The 22,012-nt window shown below is 37.9% G+C and overlaps 1 protein-coding gene across 4 annotated transcripts in view; it reads right to left on the bottom strand.

Annotated features, from left to right (window-relative positions):
- Positions 1–22,012, bottom strand: part of DENND2C (DENN domain containing 2C) — a 123,962-nt gene that overhangs the window by 101,637 nt on the left and 313 nt on the right. The window contains exon 1 of one of the 4 annotated variants that reach the window (XM_077119803.1): positions 21,669–21,833. The exons of the other annotated variants lie outside the window; for them this stretch is intronic. The gene's annotated coding sequence lies outside the window, so the exon portion shown is untranslated. Of the gene's footprint in view, positions 1–21,668; positions 21,834–22,012 lie in introns of those variants that run through there. 4 annotated transcript variants of the gene reach the window in all.

The following is a 22,012-nucleotide window of genomic DNA, read 5'->3' as shown; positions in this document are numbered from 1 at the left end:
AGGGTAGCCAGTATCAAGTTTCCCTGAAGGAGAGACTCAGCAGGTTGTCTTTTCTATGAAGCATTTTGTCTTTATGCTTTTTCTATCCTGCCCAGCATGTCACACTTGTCTGCCTGCAGCCTCCCACCAGCATAAAATGATGCAGTGCCTTTAATTTCAGCAGCCTCTCCCTGTCAGTGGTGTGACTGAGACAGAGGATGAGGTAGAGGGCGAACTTAGGTTGCTTCTGTTTTCCAACCCCTGGGGCCTGAATTCCCTAAAGGAAGGCTACCACTTGAGCTGGGTCCTGCACCCACCCCCATCCTTTTCTTAAGGAATATACACCCTTTAGGAAATTGTTCCCGTTCATCTATTTACTTTGTCTCTCAGACATGCTTAATTCTGGCCTTTCCTGGGGCAGACTGAAGCTTGAGGGTGCTTGCAGTTTTATCTAATAAGCTGCTAATAAGTAAAAAAAAAAAAAAAAAGCCTTTTCAGAGTAGGATCCCAATCAAGAGCTGGAGTTAGTACACGGTTCTATGTGTCCTTAGTCTCTATGTGCCCCCTTTTTCTTGGGGTCTAGTCTTTTTCCAGCATTTTGTGCTGTTCAACTCAAAAAGTCTCTGGTTTTTTTTTTTTTTTTTTTTTTCCATTAGCCTCATCCCCTCTCTGCTGGGTTGAAAACTCTTGATTTCTTTAGTGCTTACTCCAGATTTATCTGTGCTCAGGGCCTGTTTTCAGCAGTCAGAATTTGTTAATTAATTCTGCAATTGAAGCTTGGTTGAGCTAACTTCTTTGCTACTGGTAAAGTATGTTTCCTTTCCCCTCAGGGAACCAGCCTGCTGTGCCCATGGGGGCACGAGCCTCTATGGCCTGGGAGACTAACAGTTCCGTGTGGGATCTCAGTCATTTCACCCATTCCAGACTGGTGTACAATGTTTGTCTGGTCACTGATGGCCCTCCAAGGGCTGTTCCATAGAGTTTCTCGCTATTTACTAGCTGCTCAGCAGGACAAACTAAATTCCACAGCTTATTATGCCACCATCTTGCCCTGCCTCCTCTTTCTTTATGGATACCATACGATCTACCTTACGTAAACAAACATTAGTTCCCAGTATAATCACATAGTTATGTATTCATCACCACAATCTATATGAAGACATTTTTACTTCTTCCAAATGAAAGAAGAGGAAAAAAAAAGTAAGAACAAAAAATTTTTAAAAATAAAAAGAAGAAACCACCACAACCAAGAACCCCATAATTCTCCATTATATTCCCCCTTATTACCATTTAGCTTTAAATATTGCCCTTGTTACATTTAATGGAAGCACATTACAATGTTACTGTTAACTACAGACCCTAGTTTGCAGTAACTGTATTTTTTCCATATACCATGTATGCCAGTTTAAAACTGTTGTGTGGCCCAGAAAAGCCATGTTCTTTAATACTGATTCAATATTGCTAGGTGAAATCTTTTTGATTAAGTTGTTTCCAGGAAGATGTGGCCAACCCAACTGTGAGTGGGACCTTTCGATTTGCTGATTTCTATGGAGATTTGTCTCTACCCATTCAAGGAGGTCACTTACTGGAGTCCTTTAAGAGGGAACCACTTTGGGAAAAGCTTCAGAGCTGACACAGAGACGTTGGAGATGCAGAAAGAAAATGCCCTCTGGAGAAGCCATTTGAAACAAGAAGCCAGGAGAGAAAGCTAGCAAGTGTAGCTATGTACCTTCCCAGCTGACAGAGAAACCCCGAATGTCATTGGCCCTTTCTTGAGTTAAGGTATCTTTTTCTGGATACATTAGTTTGGACATTTTTATGGCCTTAGAACTATAAATTTATAACTTAATAAATTCCCTTTATAAAAGCCAACCCACTTCTGGCATATTACATTTCCGGCAGCATTAACAAATTAAAACACCATCCCATTTTCAACACCTTGCACTGTTGACCTTCATTTGTTCTCCCTCATGTAAAAACATTTTTATATTTGTACATTTAATCACCATCATTTTCCACTCTAGGGTTCGCTAAGTTATAAAGTCCCAATCTTTATCTTCTCTTTCCTTCAGGTGTCATCCACGCCCTCAGCCTTCCTCTTTAAAACATACTCACACCCAGCTTTGGGCTACCTACTTTTTAAATCACAAATTCACATTTGGCTAAGGTCTTTTCATAAGACAATGGAAAATAAAAAGAGCAATTATTACTTCCTAAAGTGTTTAAAGGTTGAAAAAACATTCAAGAAACTAAAAAGAACCAATATTTTAAAGTTTTAAAAGTCAGAAAGCAATATTACTACCTTTTAGAAATTCTGAAAATAAAGAAAAGGAAAAAAATTACCTATAAATCTACCACTTTCAGCAAATCACTGGTATATTTTCTTCCTGTCTTTTATCATAACGATATTTTTATATTAACGCAATTATAACATATAAATTGTATTCTGCTTTTTCCTACATTATATTTTAAAAATGCCCTTTTCAAGGATTTAGAACTACAGAATACCATACCAAGCTCTCCCCAAAATATACATTCATATGCATTGTACAGTATAATTTCCGCTCTCATTCTAAAGTTAAACAAGCCAGAAGACAGATTTCCCAAGTTTTCAAATCGCATGCCAAAATTATACATTAACTGGATACTTTATTTCACCAGACAAGAGCAACAAAAAGTAAAATAGCATTTACATGGTTATTGAACATGTCTCCATCCCTCAAATTACCATGTAAAATGCATGGAATTCTAGTTCTGAAATGTATTAACCCTTGAACTCAATATTATTTAGTTTTTTTAGTTGTTTATTTTTTGTGGGTTTTTTTTTTTTTTTTTTGCACAGGCAGGCACTGGGAATCGAACCCGGGTCTTCGGCATGGCAGGTGAGAACTCTGCCTGCTGAGCCACCATGGCTGCCCTGAACTCCATATTATTCAGAAGCAAAGCTATCATATAAGATCAATAAGTCATTATTAGCTCTTCCCTTCTTCTGAACAATTCAGCCCTAAAGCCATTAGGTGAAACAGTAAGGTAGGCATCCACGTTCGATGCTAAGGTGCCACAATGGTTTAGAGTTGGGTTTGAGTCTGCGGAATGAGGAAGGGGTATCTGTGGGAAGGCTACCCAGCGTGGGCTGTGAGGACCCAACAGGGTGAGTGGGGGGTGTCCCTAACAAATGGACAGTTCAGTGTGGGATAACAGAGCTTGAGCAAGGAAGGAGGGTGTCCAGGTAGATGAATGGCTTGGCATGGGTTGTCAGAGCCAGATCAGGGAAAGGAGAGTATCCTAGTGTAAGAACAAACCGGAGCACAGTATTTTCAAGTGGACCAAATGCCTCTCTTTCAGCCTCAGCTGGCTGCCTTTGTGTTATGCACAGGCTACTCGCCCCAACACAGCACCATGACTGAATACTATGCAGCCAACTATTGTGTGCAGATACTGATAAATATACAAATTAAAAATGGGGAAAAATCAAGGAGAAAAAAAGCACTAGTAGGATTCCTTTTCCAGACTTTAAAAAAAGGATATACTGCACATAACTCACAACACATACACATACCCTGCAATAAAGTGAATGTGGATATTACACAATTGACTCCTATCTTCTATCCAGTTCCCTTTTCTCAAAAAAGGGGTTGGCTTCCTGGCAACGTGGCATAGAAATCCTAGAATGAGCTGAGACTCAGCATCAAGGGATTGAGAAAACCTTCTCGACCAAAAGGGGGGAGAGTGAAATGAGACAAAGTGTCAATGGCTGAGAGATTCCAAACAGAGTCGAGAGGTTATCCTGAAGGTTATTCTTACACATTAAGTAGATATCACCTTGATATTCAAGATGTAATGGGGAGGCTGGAGGGAACTGCCTGAAAATGTAGAGCTGTGTTCCAGTAGCCATGTTTCTCGATGGTGACTGAATAATGATATAGCTTTCACAATGTGACTGTGTGATTGTGAAAACCCTGTGTCTGATGCTCCTTTTATCTACCTTGTCAACAGATGAGTAGAACATATGGAATAAAAGTAATAGGGGGAACAAATGTTAAAATAAATTCAGTTTGAAATGCTAGTGATCAATGAAAACAAGAGGTAAGGGGTATGGGATGTATAATCTTTTTTTTGTTTGTTTTCATTTTATTACTTTTTCTGTTGTCTTTTTATTTCTTTTTCTGAATTGATGCAAATGTTCTAAGAAATGATGAATATGCAACTAAGTGATGATATTGCGAATTACTGATTATGTATGTAGAACGGAATGATCACATGTTAATGTTTTAGTTCGTTTGTTAAATTTTTTTAAATTAATAAATAAATAAATTTAAAAAAATGGGTTGGGCTACTCTAGCTTCCTATACTCTGGAGCAGCTAGAGGGAAAACTATGAGAGGATCATATGGTAGCCTACGAAAACTCTGGGATGTGTCCTCTAACTATTTGTTGAAGAGTGCTTGGAAAACTATTGCTTTTTTATTTCTTTGCTTTGTATATAGGTTATACTATACAATAAAAAAATTTTAATTTTTTAAAAAGTGCATTGGGCTAATAGTCTCATCTTCTTTCTTTAGGGTGGTGGATGGTGGTTAGGAATAATCATCTTGTGATCATTTGGACTCTCTCAAGTTAGCATTTGGTAGTCGTGTAGGTAAAAGTTTCATTATCTTCAAACTAGTATTTCTTACACCATTAACCTTATTTATTTTATTTTATTTTTTGCGTGCATGGTCCGGGAATCAGGTCTCTCGCATGGAAGACAAGCGTTCTACCACTGAACCAACCATGCACCCCAACCTTATTTTTTAAATATTATTTCCTCATTATTTTTATAATAAAATGACTCAATGTTTTATGGATCCTACTTATCCAAGTATGGCAAATATTTAAAAAATTGTCAACAATGGTACCAGTGAGGAGACAGACTTTGGGATCGGGGGGCAAGTTTTTTACCCTTTATTTTATAACTTTATAATTCTTGAATCTTTTTTTCTACCAATCTGGATGGCATGATAACAGGCTACCTTAATAGTATTCTTTATATTTCCCTATACTAAATTAATGCTTTTTTAAAAAACCTGCACATGCATTATGATGCAGAAATATCACTTCTAATAACTTATCCTAAGGAACTAATTGGACAAATTAACAAAGAGATGTACAAGAGGAGATCTAGAGTATTACAAAATTGAAAATAACCTAAATTTCCAATAGGAGATTATTAGATATAATATGGTAGTCTACACACTAAAATATTATGAAATTATAACAAAGATTACGTAGATATATATTTATCATTCTAGAAAAATGTTCAAGGTCTGTTAAGTAAAAATAAAGACGCTATGAAAGACTCAGTAGTATGAGTTAATTTTAAACTTTGCATGAAGAAATAGGATTTAGAAGGGTATATGGATATATACCAAAATGTTAGCAGTAAATATGTCTAGGTAGCAGGACTATGGTTCAGTTTTCTTCTGGTTCACCTGCATTTTCTAATAAGCATAAACATTTTCCAACAAACATAAATCACTTACATAGTATTTGTTTTTTTAAAAAGGTAACTTCCTCATTTAAAGATTCATCAAAAACTTTCAGAGCACCCCTTCATGGGAGGCAAACTTATAGTAAGCACTGACTATATATGCCAGTCATTTTCGTAACATTATCTCAATTCTTAAAGCACCTCTATGAGGTAGTATGTCAGTTAGGATTAAGTTTGGGTACATATAACTTAAAATTTAAAACAGCAGTGGCTTAAACAATATAGATGTATGTTTCTCTGCCACTTTAAGAAAAGGACATAGAGTAGACAGAAGGTGTAATCAGGTTCCTAGCCTCCTGTATTTCTGCTATGCTATCCTTAGCAAAAGGCTTCTATCTTCAAGGTTACTACACTAGTTCACAGAGGCTGTTGGAGTTCCAGCCTATACATCCATGCTCCAAGACGGGAGAAAGGAAGAAAAGGCAGCTCTATTTAAGCAGCCTTCCTAGAAGTTCCATACAATATATTTGCTGTTTGCCTATAGCTCATTGACCAGGATTTAGTCACATGTACAAGCTGCAAATGAGGTTGAAAAACATAATCTTTTATCCTGCAGTGTGCCCAAGTAAAAAATATGGGTTCTATGACTTCGGAGAAAACGGAGTAGGAAATTAACCATTCCTGCCATAGACAGGCAGGTATTATTATCCTCGTCTGTAGACATAGCAGTGCTATTTATTGAAATGAGAAACACTGGGAAGCAGCAGGCTTGTTGGGTGGGAAGATGGGAAGGATGAAAATCAGGAATTCTGTAAAGAGGCAATTGGATACATAAGTCTGGAGTTCATGTTGGGGAAAGATATGTAAACCCGGGAGTCTTCATAATATAAATGGTTTTTAAGTTCATGGAACTAATGAGATCACCTACAAAATGAGCAGAGATTAGAGGAAAAGAAAGGATCCTAGGACTCCCTCAGGTACCCCGATGTTAGAGGAGCAGTGTGTGTTCATGAGCAGAGACGTGAGAATATAAGGACCAATGAGGTGATAGCCACATTCTACTCTATAATAGCTGGACCATATTGAATAGAGTATTTCTCCCAGCCATAAACAAACTACAACTTGTCTTTGTCTATATTTTCTCCTTGGTTAGAACGCCCCTCCTGCCTTATTTACTTGAGAATTCATACTCACTCTTCAAGACCCAGCTCAAGTTGTAATTTCTTCATTCCAGGCTTCCCAGTCTCTCCTCAATTTATTTCCTATCTATATACTTTTCAGGGTCTTTATATGCCTTTATTTTAGACCACATCAACCTAATTCTCAGATGAGATTAGCAGGACTTGGTAATCAGCTGGATATGAAAGGATGAGAAAAGGGAAGGAATCAAAGACAGCATCCAGGTTTCTAGCTTGGGCAATGGGGATGACGGTAATGCCATTCTCTGCGGCGGGAACACAGATGGAAAGGGAAGTTGGGGGGGAGCAGTGGCAGTGAGATGGAAAGGGAAGTTGGGAGGGGAGCAGTGACAGCGAGATGGAAAGGGAAGTTGGGGGGGGAGCAGTGACAGCGAGATGGAAAGGGAAGTTGGGAGGGGAGCAGTGGCAGCGAGATGGAAAGGCAAGTTGGGAGGGGAGCAGTGGCAGCGAGATGGAAAGGCAAGTTGGGAGGGAAGCAGTGGCAGCGAGATGGAAAGGGAAGTTGGGAGAGGAGCAGTGGCAGCGAGATGGAAAGGGAAGTTGGGAGGGGAGCAGTGACAGCAAGATGGAAAGGGAAGTTGGGAGGGGAGCAGTGACAGCAAGATGGAAAGGGAAGTTGGGAGGGGAGCAGTGGCAATGAATTGAGTTTTGGACAAGTTGAGTTTTAGGCAAATTCAAATGAGTTGTCTAGTAAGCAATTGCATATACAGGTCTACAGTTTAAAAGGAGCAGTCTGGCCTGAAATTGGGAGACATAATTGATCTGGGAGTCTGTATATACTAGAGTTTCCAAACAACAGAATTTATATAAGGGAATATTTTTATATGTTTTTAAATTATGTCATGATATTTTCCTTCCATTTTCAAGGAACTAAGTATGCACGGCAAATTGTGACTGAGAGAACTGATTAGAAAACATACTTGTTATGCTTTCAGAAATAAATGTATATAAAAATAAGATTTTTCCTTATTGCAGATAAATCCACATTTTTAAATGAAAATGAGAATAGATGCTTATGGTTTTTCAACTGGCACACATGATATATATATTAAATAAAGGTTTTAAAAGGTGTGTACATTCTTTCTTTTTAGTGTAGCATACAAAAAGCACATAAAGTTCACTAATCTTAAGTGCATAGGTCAAATAATTTTCTATTTATGTATACACCTCTGTAACTGCCACCCAAGACCTCAGAAGTATAAGGCCCCTTCCTAGTCAATAACCATTCCCTTAGAGGGAACTACTCTTCTGACCTCTATCACCAGGGATTAGTTTTGTCTGTTCTTAAATTTCATTTAAGCAAAATCAAACACTAGGTTTTCTTTTGTGTACAGCTTCTTTTGGTCAACACATTATCTGTAAGATTCATTCATGTTATTGTACATATCAGTAGTTCTTTCTTTTTGTTGTTGTATAGTACATGGATGCACCAACATTTATTTATCTATTCTCCTCTGGATTGTTATATGGATTATTTACAGTTTTTTTGCTATTATGAAGAAAGTGGTTATAAATGTTCTTGTACATGTCTTTGATTGACATCACTACTCATTTCTCTTGGATAGGAATTGCTGAGTTTTAAGACAGGCATATGCTTAACTTTAATAAATACTATCAAAGAGTTTTCCAAAAGGATTGTACCAATTTATACTCTTAGCAGCAATATATGAAAGCTCTAGTCATTCCTTAGTCTCACCAAAATTTGGTATTGTTAATCTTTTTCATTTTAGCCATTCCTGGGGTATGTAGTGGTATCTCACTATGGTTTTCATGTAGACTTTTGAAACTCACTTATTTCTTACCCTTTTAAACCAACATATTATATTTGGCTTTTGATGACTTTTACAGATCGTCATGCTCTATGGGAGTTAAATTACTTAAATTCCCCAAACATTGCTAACCCAGAACAGGTTAGTTCTAGGACATTCTGGGTCAGTGTTCTTCTATCATAGATGGTAATTTAAGTCATTAAAGTAGGTAAAATTGACCAAGGAATTTGTAGCTTAAGAAAAGAACTGCATCCTAGCACACGACAGGCAGAGGAAAGGAGCCTGCAAAAGCAGGAATGCACAGAGAGATGGGAAAAATATGAAGAGTGTGTAGAATCATGGAGTCAAAAGAAGATAATCTTTCAGGAAGTGGTCAACAGTGACAGATGCACTGTCAAAAGTTCAAGTAAGACAGAGACTGTGTTGATCATTAGGAATTGGGCAAGAGCAATTCTGATGATATGGCAAAGGTTGAAGGGAGATCACTGTGAATTGAGAAGTGAATAGCAGAAGAAGAAATGGAAACAGCAACTGTAAGAAACCTTGTAAGGAGTTTCTCCAGGTGGGCAAGAAACACACAGAGTGGTAACTAGAGGGGAATATGGAGTCCGGGAAAGCTTTTGCAATTTTTTTAAGGCAGAAAAAAACTAAGGTCACTTGAACACTGGTAGAAAGGAATCAGTAGAGAAAAGAAAGAAGGATAAACAGAAGAGTTGAAGAAGGGAAGGAAATGGATCTTTAATTGGAGGTGGAATGATGAGCAATTGAAAGATGGATAACTCTTCCACTGGAACAGAGAAAACAAAGGAAGAGATAAGGATGCAGGTGTATTTGTAGGTTTGGGGCCTGTACATTGATGGACTTGCCATCTGATGGCTTCTAATTTCTCTTTTAAAAAAAGCAAGCATGGTTATTGCTGAGAGTAAAGTGAGAGATGGAAGAGCCAAAGGTTTAGCGAGAATAAAGAAGGTTTAATATCGGACAAGAGAGATATAAGCAAGAAAACACAGCTTTCCCAAGAGGAGAGTGGAAAAAAAGGCAAATATTTTAAAACATTCATCATGACGAGGGACCAAAGATGGGAAGGAAAGAGAGAATGAGATGAAGAGGAGGAGTAAGACAAAACCAGGATGATATGGATAAATGTTATCATGAGAGGAAAAGGCCCTGAAAAGAAAAGGAGACTAAAGACTGAGAAATGGTCCTTGTATTTGATATCAAGGCTTTGAAGAACGGTTTCAGAAGGATGGTGAGGGCAGAAACAGATAGCAAGAACTCAGGGAGAAAAGTAGAGAGAAAATGGAGAAGCCATGAATACAACATTTATAGGAAAGTGAAGCTTTAAAAGAATAGTAAAAGCAAAAAGAAGAAGAAACTGCATATAAAGCATTTTAATGTTGGGGAAAAAACCTGTATCTTTAAAACTGAAGCAAAAAAAAAAAAAGAAACAACAACGAGGGGTGTAATAAATGCACAGATGAGACAAAGTTAAGTAGCTAGAGCTTGCATCGGGTCTGAGAAGGACGGCAGTTCTTCCGGAACTGGAAGAAAAATTGAGAAGATATGTGCATGATGAAGACCAAGAGGAAGTCCGCAGAGCCTGCTCATACCACCTGACTTTAATCTATAAAAATAACCGTGTCAAGAGTTAGAGAAAAGGCCTGGCAACCTAAGGATAAAATCTGTAAGAGCTTCTAAGCGATGAGCTGGGTAGTAAATAAGAATGAGTGGTAGGACTCTCAGTTGAAGTTGTATAGCATGACAGACAGGTCTAGTCTTCATGGTTCTTAGTTTGTAAAGTAAAACTGTAGCCAAAAATAGGAAAATGAGTAATTATCTCCAGTTGAGGAATACTTTGTTTCTTCATGTGCATAACAGATCATTGGAGTCAAAGGAACCTGGTAATATGATGAGAAAAAAAATGAAGTCTAGGGCACTGGACGAAGGAGAGGATATTTGTAAGGAGAAAATGGGTTTGAGGGAAGCAAAAAACATAAGGAAAGTAGGAACACGTAATATCAATATGTGGAGGAGACAGAGTGAGCAATAACAACTTTTCTGGAGAAGAATGGAAAATCAAAGAGGGGTCATTTAAGGGCAGTTACACCAGAGGAGTATGTTCATGTGGCTGCACAGAACACACAAACACGTGCGCACATGCCTGCACAGTTACACAATCCCTAAGAGTCTTGGGCCCGATTAGTAGGACAGAAATACTCTCCTGTTCTTACAATATAGGCCAATGTCTCTTGAACTTTTGGGCTGAAACCCATGATAAGAAATACTTATGGACTTCCGGAGAAGATGGCGGCTTAGTAAGGTGTGCACGTCTTAGTCCCTCCTCCAGAACAACTACTAAATAACTAGAAACAGTACAGAACAGCTCCCGGAGCCACGACAGAGACCGGACACACAGTGTACCCCAGTCTGGAACGGCTGAACCGGCTACGAGACTCCACTGCGGTGAGGTCCCCAAGCAGTACGCGCTTCCCCAGGCCGTGGCAGCTGGCGGCCGGCGCCCCTCCCACACACACGGCTTCCCAGCCGGCTGGGAGCCTCGGATCAGCGGTTCCCCAAGCTGAGGCGGCCGGCAACCGGCGCCCCTCCCACACACACAGCTTCCCAGCCAGCTGGGAGCCTCGGATCAGCAGTTCCCCAAGCCGCGGTGGCCAGCGCCCCCCCACCCCCCACAGGCGACTTCCCGGAGGGAAAGGAAAGAGTTTCCAGCAGTAGTAGAGACTGAGTCCAACCTAACACCAATAGTGGCATTAATGAACAACTTCTGACTACTAAAAATAGGCCCTCGGCTCAGGCGAAACTGACCAAGGCGGAAGTCACCTATTGGGCTAACTGAAAAAGAGGAAAGGGGGCGAAACAGAGCCTTCTGTGGCTGTTTCTACGGAGGCTTGGTTGCCTCTGGGCTCAGCGCTGGGATTACACAGGTTGCAACTGCCCCGAACGCAGAAACAGGGTGCTTTCAGGGCTCTCTACCACCTGAACCTTCCCTGCAGGAGGGGTGAAACGCAACTCAGGTGGAATCCCTCTCAAGGAATTCAGATCCCAGGACTGCACAATTTGAAGCCATTAAAACCAACCTACAACCTTTCCTCTGTCTCCACCACACACCCAGCAGCAAGAGTCTTCCAAAGTTAAAGGAGCCACAACATCTTTTGCTGGTGGGACCTGCAGACAGACAAGCACCACATACTGGGCAGGATAAGAAAAACAGAGCCCAGAGACTTCACAGGAAAGTCCTTCAACCTGCTGGGTCTCACACTCAGGGAAAACTGATTAAATGCCCAGACACGGGCAAAAAATAACAAATCACACCAGGAAAATTGAAGATATGGCCCAGTCAAACAACAAACCAATAGCTCAAATGAGATACAGGAGCTGAGACAACTAATTCTGAATATACGAACAGAAATGGAAAACCTCTTCAAAAACCAAATTAATAAATTGAGGGAGGACATGAAGAAGGCATGGGATGAACAAAAAGAAGAAATGGAAAGTCTGAAAAAACAAATCACAGAACTTATGGGAATGAAAGGTACAGTAGAAGAGATGAAAAAAACAATGGAAACCTACAATGGTAGATTTCAAGAGACAGAGGTTAGAATTAGTGAACTGGAGGATGGAACATCTGAAATCCAAAAAGAAACAGAAACTATAGGGAAAAGAATGCAAAAATTTGAGCAGGGGCTCAGGGAATTGAATGATAATATGAAGCGCACAAATATATGTGTTGTGGGTGTCCCAGAAGGAGAAAAGAAGGGAAAAGGAGGAGAAAAACTAATGGAAGAAATACTTATGACATCACAACATATACATCCCCCCACCCCACAACTAAAACAGAAGTTTTACAAACAGTAATTACCCTTACTACACATGATAAAGTAAAACAAAGTTAAAGTATTATTTTATCATTATTTAAACATATTTAAAATATATATAAATTAAAATTAGAAAAGATTCAATTTAATACAACGGGAGAACTTTCCATTCCATCTGGAAAACACAAGGACAATGTACATGCTTATCAAGTTCACTGTTAAGTCTGTTACATTCATTTGTTCTTAACTGAGTCAGGGTCAAAAACTCTAGTTCAAACAGTAAGTCGCTGTGAACAATAAAATAGTAATACAGTTTTTCTACTTAGCAATGGGAATTCATTCATCTTCATTAAGATAATCAAAATGATGATAAGCAATATCATGTAACTATTCTTCAGAGTAAATGAACAACTGAGCTGCAATAATTCATTCTCAGAGAAAACACTGAGCTCAACTACTAAAAACGTGCATGGAAAAGAAAATGAATCCTTCAAATAAATATTTTTCTTTAAGTTTAAAATTTCTCCCCTGGAAAATAATAATAAGTTTGAGACAGAGAAATGAGATGTAACAATATCTCTCCATTTTATTTTTTTTCTGTGTTCCCCTACATATACATATTTCTTTATCTATATATACACACACACACACACACAGAGGAAGATGTGACATGCATGTCAAAGGGAATTTTATTCACATCTTTTTTTGTTTTTTTGGGGGGGTGGAGGGGGGCTGGAGCAGGGTACATGGGTCAGGAATTGAACCTGAGTCTCCTGCATGGTAGGTGAGAATTCTGTCACTGAACTACCCATGAACACTCTGTTTTCTTTTGTTCAAACTTTCTTCACTGATAATCCTCTCTGTGAGATAACAGCAACAGTATTCGAAAGATACATTAACTAGTAGAAAACTCTTGCTTGCCATTACAATGTCTTTTGGAACCACTGGACATGTAGTTTCAAATAAAGTTCACTCAAATTGTCAAAAAATCAGTTACACGTGCAAGTTCCGTTATTCAAAAATTTTGGAAAATATTTTTCAAATAAGATTGCTTTCCAACTAGAAAAATTCTGGATTCATACCATCTGCTTGGCTAACAAACTCTGATATGACACAGTAAGTAGATATGGATAGCTCCACACTGTGAATATTTTTAAGGCTACTCAGCAAGTTTCCTTTAACAAAATTAACAACTTTCACTGTTTTTCAATATATCCATGAGACTGAGAAGGATTTCGATACATAGCAAAACTCTGCAGTATCTAAAACAGTAGTTTCAAACAGTTGTCCTCAGAACAAATGTGACACAGAACAGTATGGTCATCTACGCCCAGCCTATTGTTTCTGCTACAGGAAAAGCTCCAAGGACATCAGCGGCCCAGTGCCCTGAGCATTCAGAAGAAAGCAGGAAGACACCTACAACTGTCAGTTATGTTGTTTTGTCTATTTTGCTCTCTTTCCCTCTCTCCAATGGGTGTTGGAGGAGTGCTTTCAGAATATAATGAATAAAATATAAGCAGGAACCTTGAAAAAGAAGCAACATTATTAGCAGCTTCAAACGATGCTTAAAATAACTCCTCTATGACTTCTAATCATATTTGCTATTCCATTACTACATATTTTTTTTTAATTTTCCCACTTTTAACTCAGAAAGATTAACAATTCACTTTTTAAAATTCTATAAATAAACCCATACATTCTTGGTTAACTTTAAACAACATGAAATCCTCCTTATTAACTGTATTGCTACTATATTTGACAAACTAAAAGCATAGTGCAACTTACAATGTCAGTGGTCCCATCCTTATGGATTGTAAAATCTAACTACGTTATAAATACTGTTTGTAAATGTCCCATAATAGTACACAATAGAAACATGTCATCAAGAGATAAAGTTTTTAAATTTTTAGTTGATTTAGTACAAAAAAATCATAAACACAACATACAAACATTCTAGATGAACACTTTTTTCAAGAGACATGCAGACGTTCTCTTATACTTTGATTTGCAACTATATTAAGCTCCTAATTGCTAAAACAAACACCATATGATGGGTTGGCTTAATAACAGGAATGCATTGGCTCAGGGTTTCAGAAGCTAGAAGGCTTGCTTCTTCCCCAGGCACAGGGGTAGGGAGAGGTTGGTATCTTCTGGCTGGTTGGCCATCTTTGGGGTTCCTTAGCTTTTCTGTCACATGGCAACAACGCACATGGCAGCACCTTCTCCTCTCTCTTCCAAATTCCAGCTTCTGGATGTCCCCTGTGACTTCTTTTTTCTGCGTCCAATTTCCTTTGCTTATAAGGACTTCAGCCATATTAGATTAAGGCCTACATTCACCATAACTAATGATATCTTCAAAGGTCCTACTTACAAATGGGTTCTCACCAACAGGATCAGATGTTAGGACCTGAACATACCTTTTGTGAGGGACAGGATTCAATGTCCATCAACAACTAAATATGACAATAATGAACCTTTCTCAGGACTAACCCTAGAATAAACAGGATCAGAGATAACTTCATCTTTTTTCTTTTTTTGAAAATGTTTGAAAAGGTTTATTGAAAAGTCCAGTATGCCATATTTCCAAGAATCTTTTTAATTTTAAGAATTTTTAACTTTCATTTGCAACATTATTACAAATACATGGAGTCCGTCATTTTAATCAGATTTTGCACATTTGACAAAACAATATTTTAAATAATTTTCATTAAAAGTCATACTATTTCTCAAACCACCATTTTCCTCAACATTTTTGTACTGCCAGATCCAAGAAGTGAACATGACTCTACATTTTTTTTACTTCATGCATTATTTTTCTAATAATAAAAAAGTAAGAACTTCTAAGGGCAAATTAATCTAGTTCGATTAAAATTATAATCATCATGAACTCAAAAACATTGAGTTCAAAAATAAAACTTGGTGGAACGTCTCACCAATTTTGCCTACAGCAGATAAAATTCTCCCACACTTTGCCTGATCGTGAATTATGATATTGCTATCTACCATAGTTTGACAATCCCCAAACAAAATCATTCCTGCCAATCCTAAAGAACACCTAAGGCTCTATCTGAGATTCTACAGAAGTTCCATGCACTATGATTACTTTCCAGAAATCTCCAACTTCCAGATGGGTTCCTAAGGCCAGATAAGTCCTGAAACCCAGAGGGGCCAGCCTCTCCAGAACATTAACTACCCCATATTATCAGCAGCCCTTTCCAACATGAAAAAGTTAGAATGGGCATAGTCCAAATATCTCTAAAGATTAGGAGACAGATCAAAGGAGAAGATGGAATTATAACAGATAAGACAGGATTTAACAAATGAATAAGTTTGCTGAATCATTATATTGATATTTCATTTAGTCTCCAGTGTCTTTGAACAAGTAGAAGGAAAAACATGAAATTGTAGAACTGCATGCCATACCAAACTTTGAAATCTGTTCCATAACTACTTTTTACAGTATACTTTGAAATTAATTGCTTTTTTGTATATAGTTTTATTTCACAATAAAAAATGTTAAAAATAAATAAATAAGCCTAAGTGCAATGACAGCCATTGCATTATGATCATGATCAAACTGATCATCACTCTAATTCATGGAATTTTCCTCTTTTGTTCTATGTTATCTGTTATAGTTAAAACAGGGATTGGGGTAAAGGGAATTTTCAGGCAACACTGTTGTGGAGTAGGGTGTATCATTTTCTCCCAGCAAGCCTTATCATCATCAACCTTAACAAATCCTTATTCAATCAGAATATAAAGGAGTACAGATAAAATTTAAATACAAAACTATTCTTTAGATTGCTAAATAACTAATACAAACATATCTTAGACAATTGGGATTTTTTTTATGCCAATGGAAAAATTAAGGAAAAATAAAAAGCAAATCTCTTTTAAGTAGCAGCAAGAATAACATACATATACAAATATAAATATACCAATCTGTTCTAAATTTTTAATATCCATGCACAAAAAATCCGCATATATGCAATTTCCATGAATTCAAACTTCAAAAGAAAACTAGCAATAATTTTCCTTCATGCCCTCTGTTGGAAATATTTGTCACTGCTATGAAAGCCAAGAAAGTCCGTAATCTAACTTTAAAAATAGGCCATAAATAATAACCTTCAGGAAACACAAATGCATTAATATTGCCTGAACTGAATGCCACAAATCCTATTTATAGGAGTTTAAGAATTAGAGGGAGAATAATAATCTTGGATTGCCTCCTCAAAAATAGGGACTGCAACAGAAACACCTGGGAAAGCCAGATGTGAAAAAGTTAGTAAGTCGTTTAAATTTCCTTTTCTTATCTCATCATCATTTATATCATTTTATAACTTGCTTTCATACCAGTGAAGTGAAGAAAAGTTCATGCTTTCTTTTTCTTAGGATGGAAAGTATTCAACTAATTCAGAGAGAAAACAGAAAAGATTCCGCTCCTTCCCAACCCTCTGGGAACCAGGGCAGGTAGTCCTTCAAGTTTTGGTCTCTTAATTCGTGTAGGTTTCAATGTCTCCACTTTCCTTGAGACAAAGACATCACTGCTTCACTGCTCCAGTAAATAGTATATTTACAAACACAATTTCTGATTCTGACACTGTACAAGGTTAACAACAAAGGGAATGCTTTCCACTTACCCTTTATGAGAAATGAAGCATAAATAAAAATTTTTTTGGATGCTTTAGAAATGTATTAGAATTTAGAAACAGGGCATAGAACTTTGAAGAACCATAATTTTTTTTAAAACTAAACTTAAAATTCCAATACCTTTAAGAATATATCTTAGGGTCAGGTTGGCAAACCATGGCCCACAGGCTAAGTCTGGCCCAGAGAGTTTCTTTATGGTCTCTGAGCTAAGAGTGGTTTTTACATTTTTAAATGCTTGGGGAAGAAATCAAAGAATAATATTTTGACATATGAAAATTCTATAAAATTCAAATTTCATTACACATAAAGTTTTGCTGGAACACAGCCATGCTCATTCATTCAAATATTGCCTAAGGCTGCTTTAGTGGGGGTAGTTAGATAGTTGTGATAGCCAGAGATGGATGGCTCACAAAGCCTAAACTATCTACTACCTAAAATATTTACTACCCTATACAGAAAAAAAAGTTTGTCAACCCCTGCCTTAGGAGACCATACACTTATTCTAATGATATTTAAAATGAGGAAAATTTTTAAACTCCATTTTTGAAAACACCTCCAAAACCATACATAGCATTCTTTTGTATCACTTCAGTGGTGGCAAATCTTCATTCTTTGTAGATGAATATGAGTTTTGGAAATAGTTAAAGTATTTGGAGCTAAGACTGAATAAGGTTTGTTATCAAGATGAGTCAACCAGCTATCATCTATTCATAATCTAAACACATGAGAGACAAAGATCTTTTTGTTTAAAAGGAACTCTCTGACTTCCAAAAGCTAACAATCAAGTGGGGTGGATAGTCATTGGCTTAAAAGCTTTGATTCAAGGTAAATAGGCTATACAACATGCATGATAGTTTGGAGTTGTATGTACCTCCAAAAAAAACATGTTTTTAAATTTAATCTATTCCTGGGGGTGTGAACCCATTGGAAGTAACAGTTTTTGATGAGGTTACTTCAGTTAAGGTATGGCCTAGGATGGGTCTTAATTCTGTTACTGGAGTCCTTTATAAGAGTAAGAAATTCAGACAGAAAGAAAACCAAGCAAGAAGCTGAAATTCAGTAGAACCTGGAGAAGAACAGAGAAGCCAGGAGATGCTACCATGTGCACTGCCATGTGACCGAGAAGCCCAGGACCAAGGACCACCAGCAGCCAGCCCAGAACACCAGTATTCAGGAAGAAAGCATTGCCTTGACGATTCTTTGATTTGGAATTTCTTTTAGCTTTCAAACTGTAAGCAAGTAAATTCTCATTGTTTAACCTGACTCATTTCATGGTATTTGCTTGAGCAGCCTAGGAAACTAAAACAACATGCCATGGAAATAGAGGTTACAGAAGAGGAAAAAATATTGTAATGATAAAATTAGATCTACTTTCTTGTGTGGTTATAAATCTGCTATAGAGTTTTTTTTACAAAGAGGGACTCCAACGATACTTTGGTAATACATTTTTGGAATAAGTGAGATTTCCCAAATATTTTAAGGAAACAGGACTCATTTGAATGTAAAAGTTGTTTAACCTTTAATTAAAAGGTTTACAAGACAAGAGTAGAAACAAACAAAAATTTTAAAAGATCCCTTGTACTTACACAAAGCAGATCATTTATCTTTGGTTCTCTTTCTTCTAATTCTATATGCTCTCCCTGAGCAATTTCATCTGCTCTTATGGCTTCAATTACCACTTACTAGCTAACTCTGAAATTTGAATTACCAATTCTGGCCTTGCTTCTAGGCTCCAGAACCCTCTTGACATCTCCACCTGAATGTTCCACAGACATAGCAAACTCAAGGTGTTCAAAACAGAGATGATTATCTTCCATGTTAAAAAATAAGTTCTTCTTTACACATAGGTGGCGAAGCTAAGAAACTAAGCTATGCTTTACTTCTTGGTTCATTCTTGATAATCAGTTAAGTCTTGTAAATTCTACATCTTCATCTGTCCTATCTTCTCCATCCCTATTACTATTTTCCTAGGCCAGGCACTTATCCTCTTGTATGTGAACTATTTCAATAACAAAAACATCTTCACTTATCTCCTTAACTTTCGTCTCTTTCTCTCTCTCTCCAATCTAGCCTTCATGCAATACCACTAGGCACGTTATCTTTCCTAGTTACCTAAAATCCTTCACTGGCTCTCCATTGTTTGTAGAATCAGGTCCAAAGTACTTAGGATGATACAAGAGTCTGTACATACTTAATGCCAGCACACTCCCCTCCCCCCTTTTACTGAATTAAAATTTTTTACTTATCTGACTGTATCTTGTCTTATAATATATCCTGTACTTCAAAGTATTAACACCACATTCTGTAGTGAAAGATTTTGCCAAACTGGACTAATCATTCACTACATTATTCTAAATGTAAGAAACTTATTGAATTTCAGTGATCCTACTGTAATCAGCAACCAAGCTCTGTAATTGTTTTCTCCAGTGTATTTCTAGGCACAGTCCCTCTTGGCCAAACCCATCTTTATATACCCTGACCCTTGGCGACAAGTTATTTTTCAAACATACCATGTACTTTCACAAAACCCAGGTTTTCATCCATATCTTCTGCTCCCTTCCCCAGCCCAGCAAACTCCTTTTCATCTTTCAAAGCCCAATTCAGATACGTATCTTTTCTCTAAGACTCCTCCTTACCACATGCAGAATTATTTTCTCTCATCAGTGTCCCCAGTAACCCTATCTATACCTTTGTTATAGTCCATCTCATACTGCATTGTAGGGTTTTAGGAATACAAACTTCCTGAAGGCAGGGAAGCATTTTCTTTTTTTTTGACTCTAACATTTAACTTATGGTCTGAGAACAGATATATTTTTTTAAGGTAGTGCCATAATTGTAGGTACTGAGTGACTGAGAACGTAGTAACAAAAAGAAACCCATGTCATTCACCAAGAAAAAAAATGCTTTCACATAATAAGTATAATTAAATTGTAGCTTCAACACGTTTTCATCGACATCTTGTAATACCAGTTTTTTTTCTTTTTTTTTCGAAGAAGTTCTTTACAGGATCCTCTTTTCCATTCCCAATGGATTTTGTTTATATCTCTTGCACAAAATTTGTAAGTTAATATAGCAGAGAGGTTAAGAGCAGAGCCTTTGGAGCCAGACTATTTGGGATGAATCCTCGTTTTGCTACATAGGCTGTTTGATCATGAGCAAGTTACTGAACCTCATACCTAAACCGCTCTATGAGATCATAAAAATAGTGTCCCACATTGTGCTGTTGGGAGGATTAAATAAAACAAGTAAAGAATCTAGAACAGTGTCTGGCAAGAAAAGTTCCCAATAAATACTAGTTGATGTTGTTATTATCATTAGCTTTTTAAAACAGCTTTTTCCACACTTACTTTTGCTCATTTGGTGGTGTGTGATCTCCTAGATGGAAGAAATTATATCCTGATCATATATTAAAACATTGTAGGTGTTAAAATAGGTACTCAATGAGAATTTAAGTTAATGTAATATAAGGCTTCAGGCCTCCAAGGTCAGCAAATTATAAACAGCAAAACTTATAAATGGAGTACATATTTAAAATTAGTGTTTCAAAATAGCCTCAAAGGGCGGGCCACAGTGGCTCAGCAGGCAGAGCTCTCGCCTGCCATGCTGGAGACCTGGGTTCAATTCCTGAGGCCTGCCCATGTAATAAATAAATAAATAAAATAAAATTTAAAATAGCCTCAAAAACCCATCCTCCAATGAACTGTTGAAGTATTTTTAAGTAAAACTTCTAAAGCACCACAAATCTATACTCACTAGGAACTTTCCCTCTAAATCCTCCATTTAATTTGATCTTGGTGTCCAATGACCTCCAATTCTTGCCTATAATTTCCAGGTTTAGAAAACTGCCTATGTCACAACAGAAAAATTAGTATTCTTCCTTTATTTCTGCATTTAAAAAAATGTACTGCTACATTCAATACACATACACACCGAATGAAAGGCCAAGAGACACAATTACTATATTTCCTGATTTCTGGCTGGGAAAGCAGTTCAAAGCTCGCCTGCAACTATCTCCAGTAAAAGTAGCTGGTTACTAACTGCTATTTCCCTTTTTTGCTTTCCATCCTCCCAAAGCCCCCTCACACTCATACACCCACAGTAAAAAATGCAAATGTTTATAATAAAGGCTATAAAAAATAAAGCTATACATTAATTTTGTTGTGGAGGACTTACATTTTTCTATAAGCAGTCCCTCAACTTAAAAGAAACAAATGAAACTCTTGATTCGAAGTAATACTGCCAGTTTGCTTTACAAGGTATACTAAACTCCAACCAGTTACCTAAGGCAGAGAGGTAGATCTGACTGCTAACAAACTTCATGGCAAAAGAATCAGTGGCCAGTGTGCTTCAGACAATGTGATTTTTTGAAAAGAGAGCTCAATAACTTATTTCCACACCAAACAAAGATTTAAGTTCTTATCTAAAACACTGTAAGTCAATCACTAGCTTAGGGTAAAAGTTTATTGATGTGCCAGTAACTTAGTAGTTTTACAGAATCTGGGAGCTGCAGGTGCACGGTCAAATAATGCCCCCAAATTGCAGAATACTTGCATTCATCTCATGCAACCCTCAGAACACCCAAAGGCATGAGCATCCCAGTTTCAAGGCTAAGGAAATGGACACCCAGAAAAGTTAAGTAATTTGACCGAGGTATCACATCTGGGGCCTGGCCGAGACTCTTTTGAGTCATAATCTAATTATCTTCCGCTGTACTAGTTACTCAAAAGTTTTTAGGCGTTCCACTGTCAGATTATTAAAATAAACCCTACCTGACGACTTAGTATTGTGTACTCTCAGATTGTGTTAAGAACCAAAACACACAAAAAAGCAAAAAACAAATTTTCAAGTCCTTCGTTTCGGCACGTCGACGTTCAAGTTCTCCGGCTCAGCCTAACGCAGCGGTTTCCTTCTGGAAGCCGAGCGCTCGCGCTCTCCCCCCAGGGCCGCGAGGGCGCAGCGGCGCCGGCCCGAGAGCCGCCGGGCCTTGGGTCGTCGGCGCCGAGGCCGTCCCGCCGGGAAGCCCGCGGCCCCGAGGGGAGCGGGAAGGATATCCCGCTCCGCCACAACCCGCGCGGCCGACGAGCGGGGCTGGCCAAGCCCGGCGTCCTGGGCG

This window comes from Tamandua tetradactyla, chromosome 11, assembly GCF_023851605.1.
Source record: "Tamandua tetradactyla isolate mTamTet1 chromosome 11, mTamTet1.pri, whole genome shotgun sequence".
NCBI lineage: Eukaryota > Metazoa > Chordata > Mammalia > Pilosa > Myrmecophagidae > Tamandua > Tamandua tetradactyla.
The sequence above is the reverse complement of the archived record's forward strand: the minus strand, read 5'-3'. Positions and strand labels throughout refer to the sequence as shown.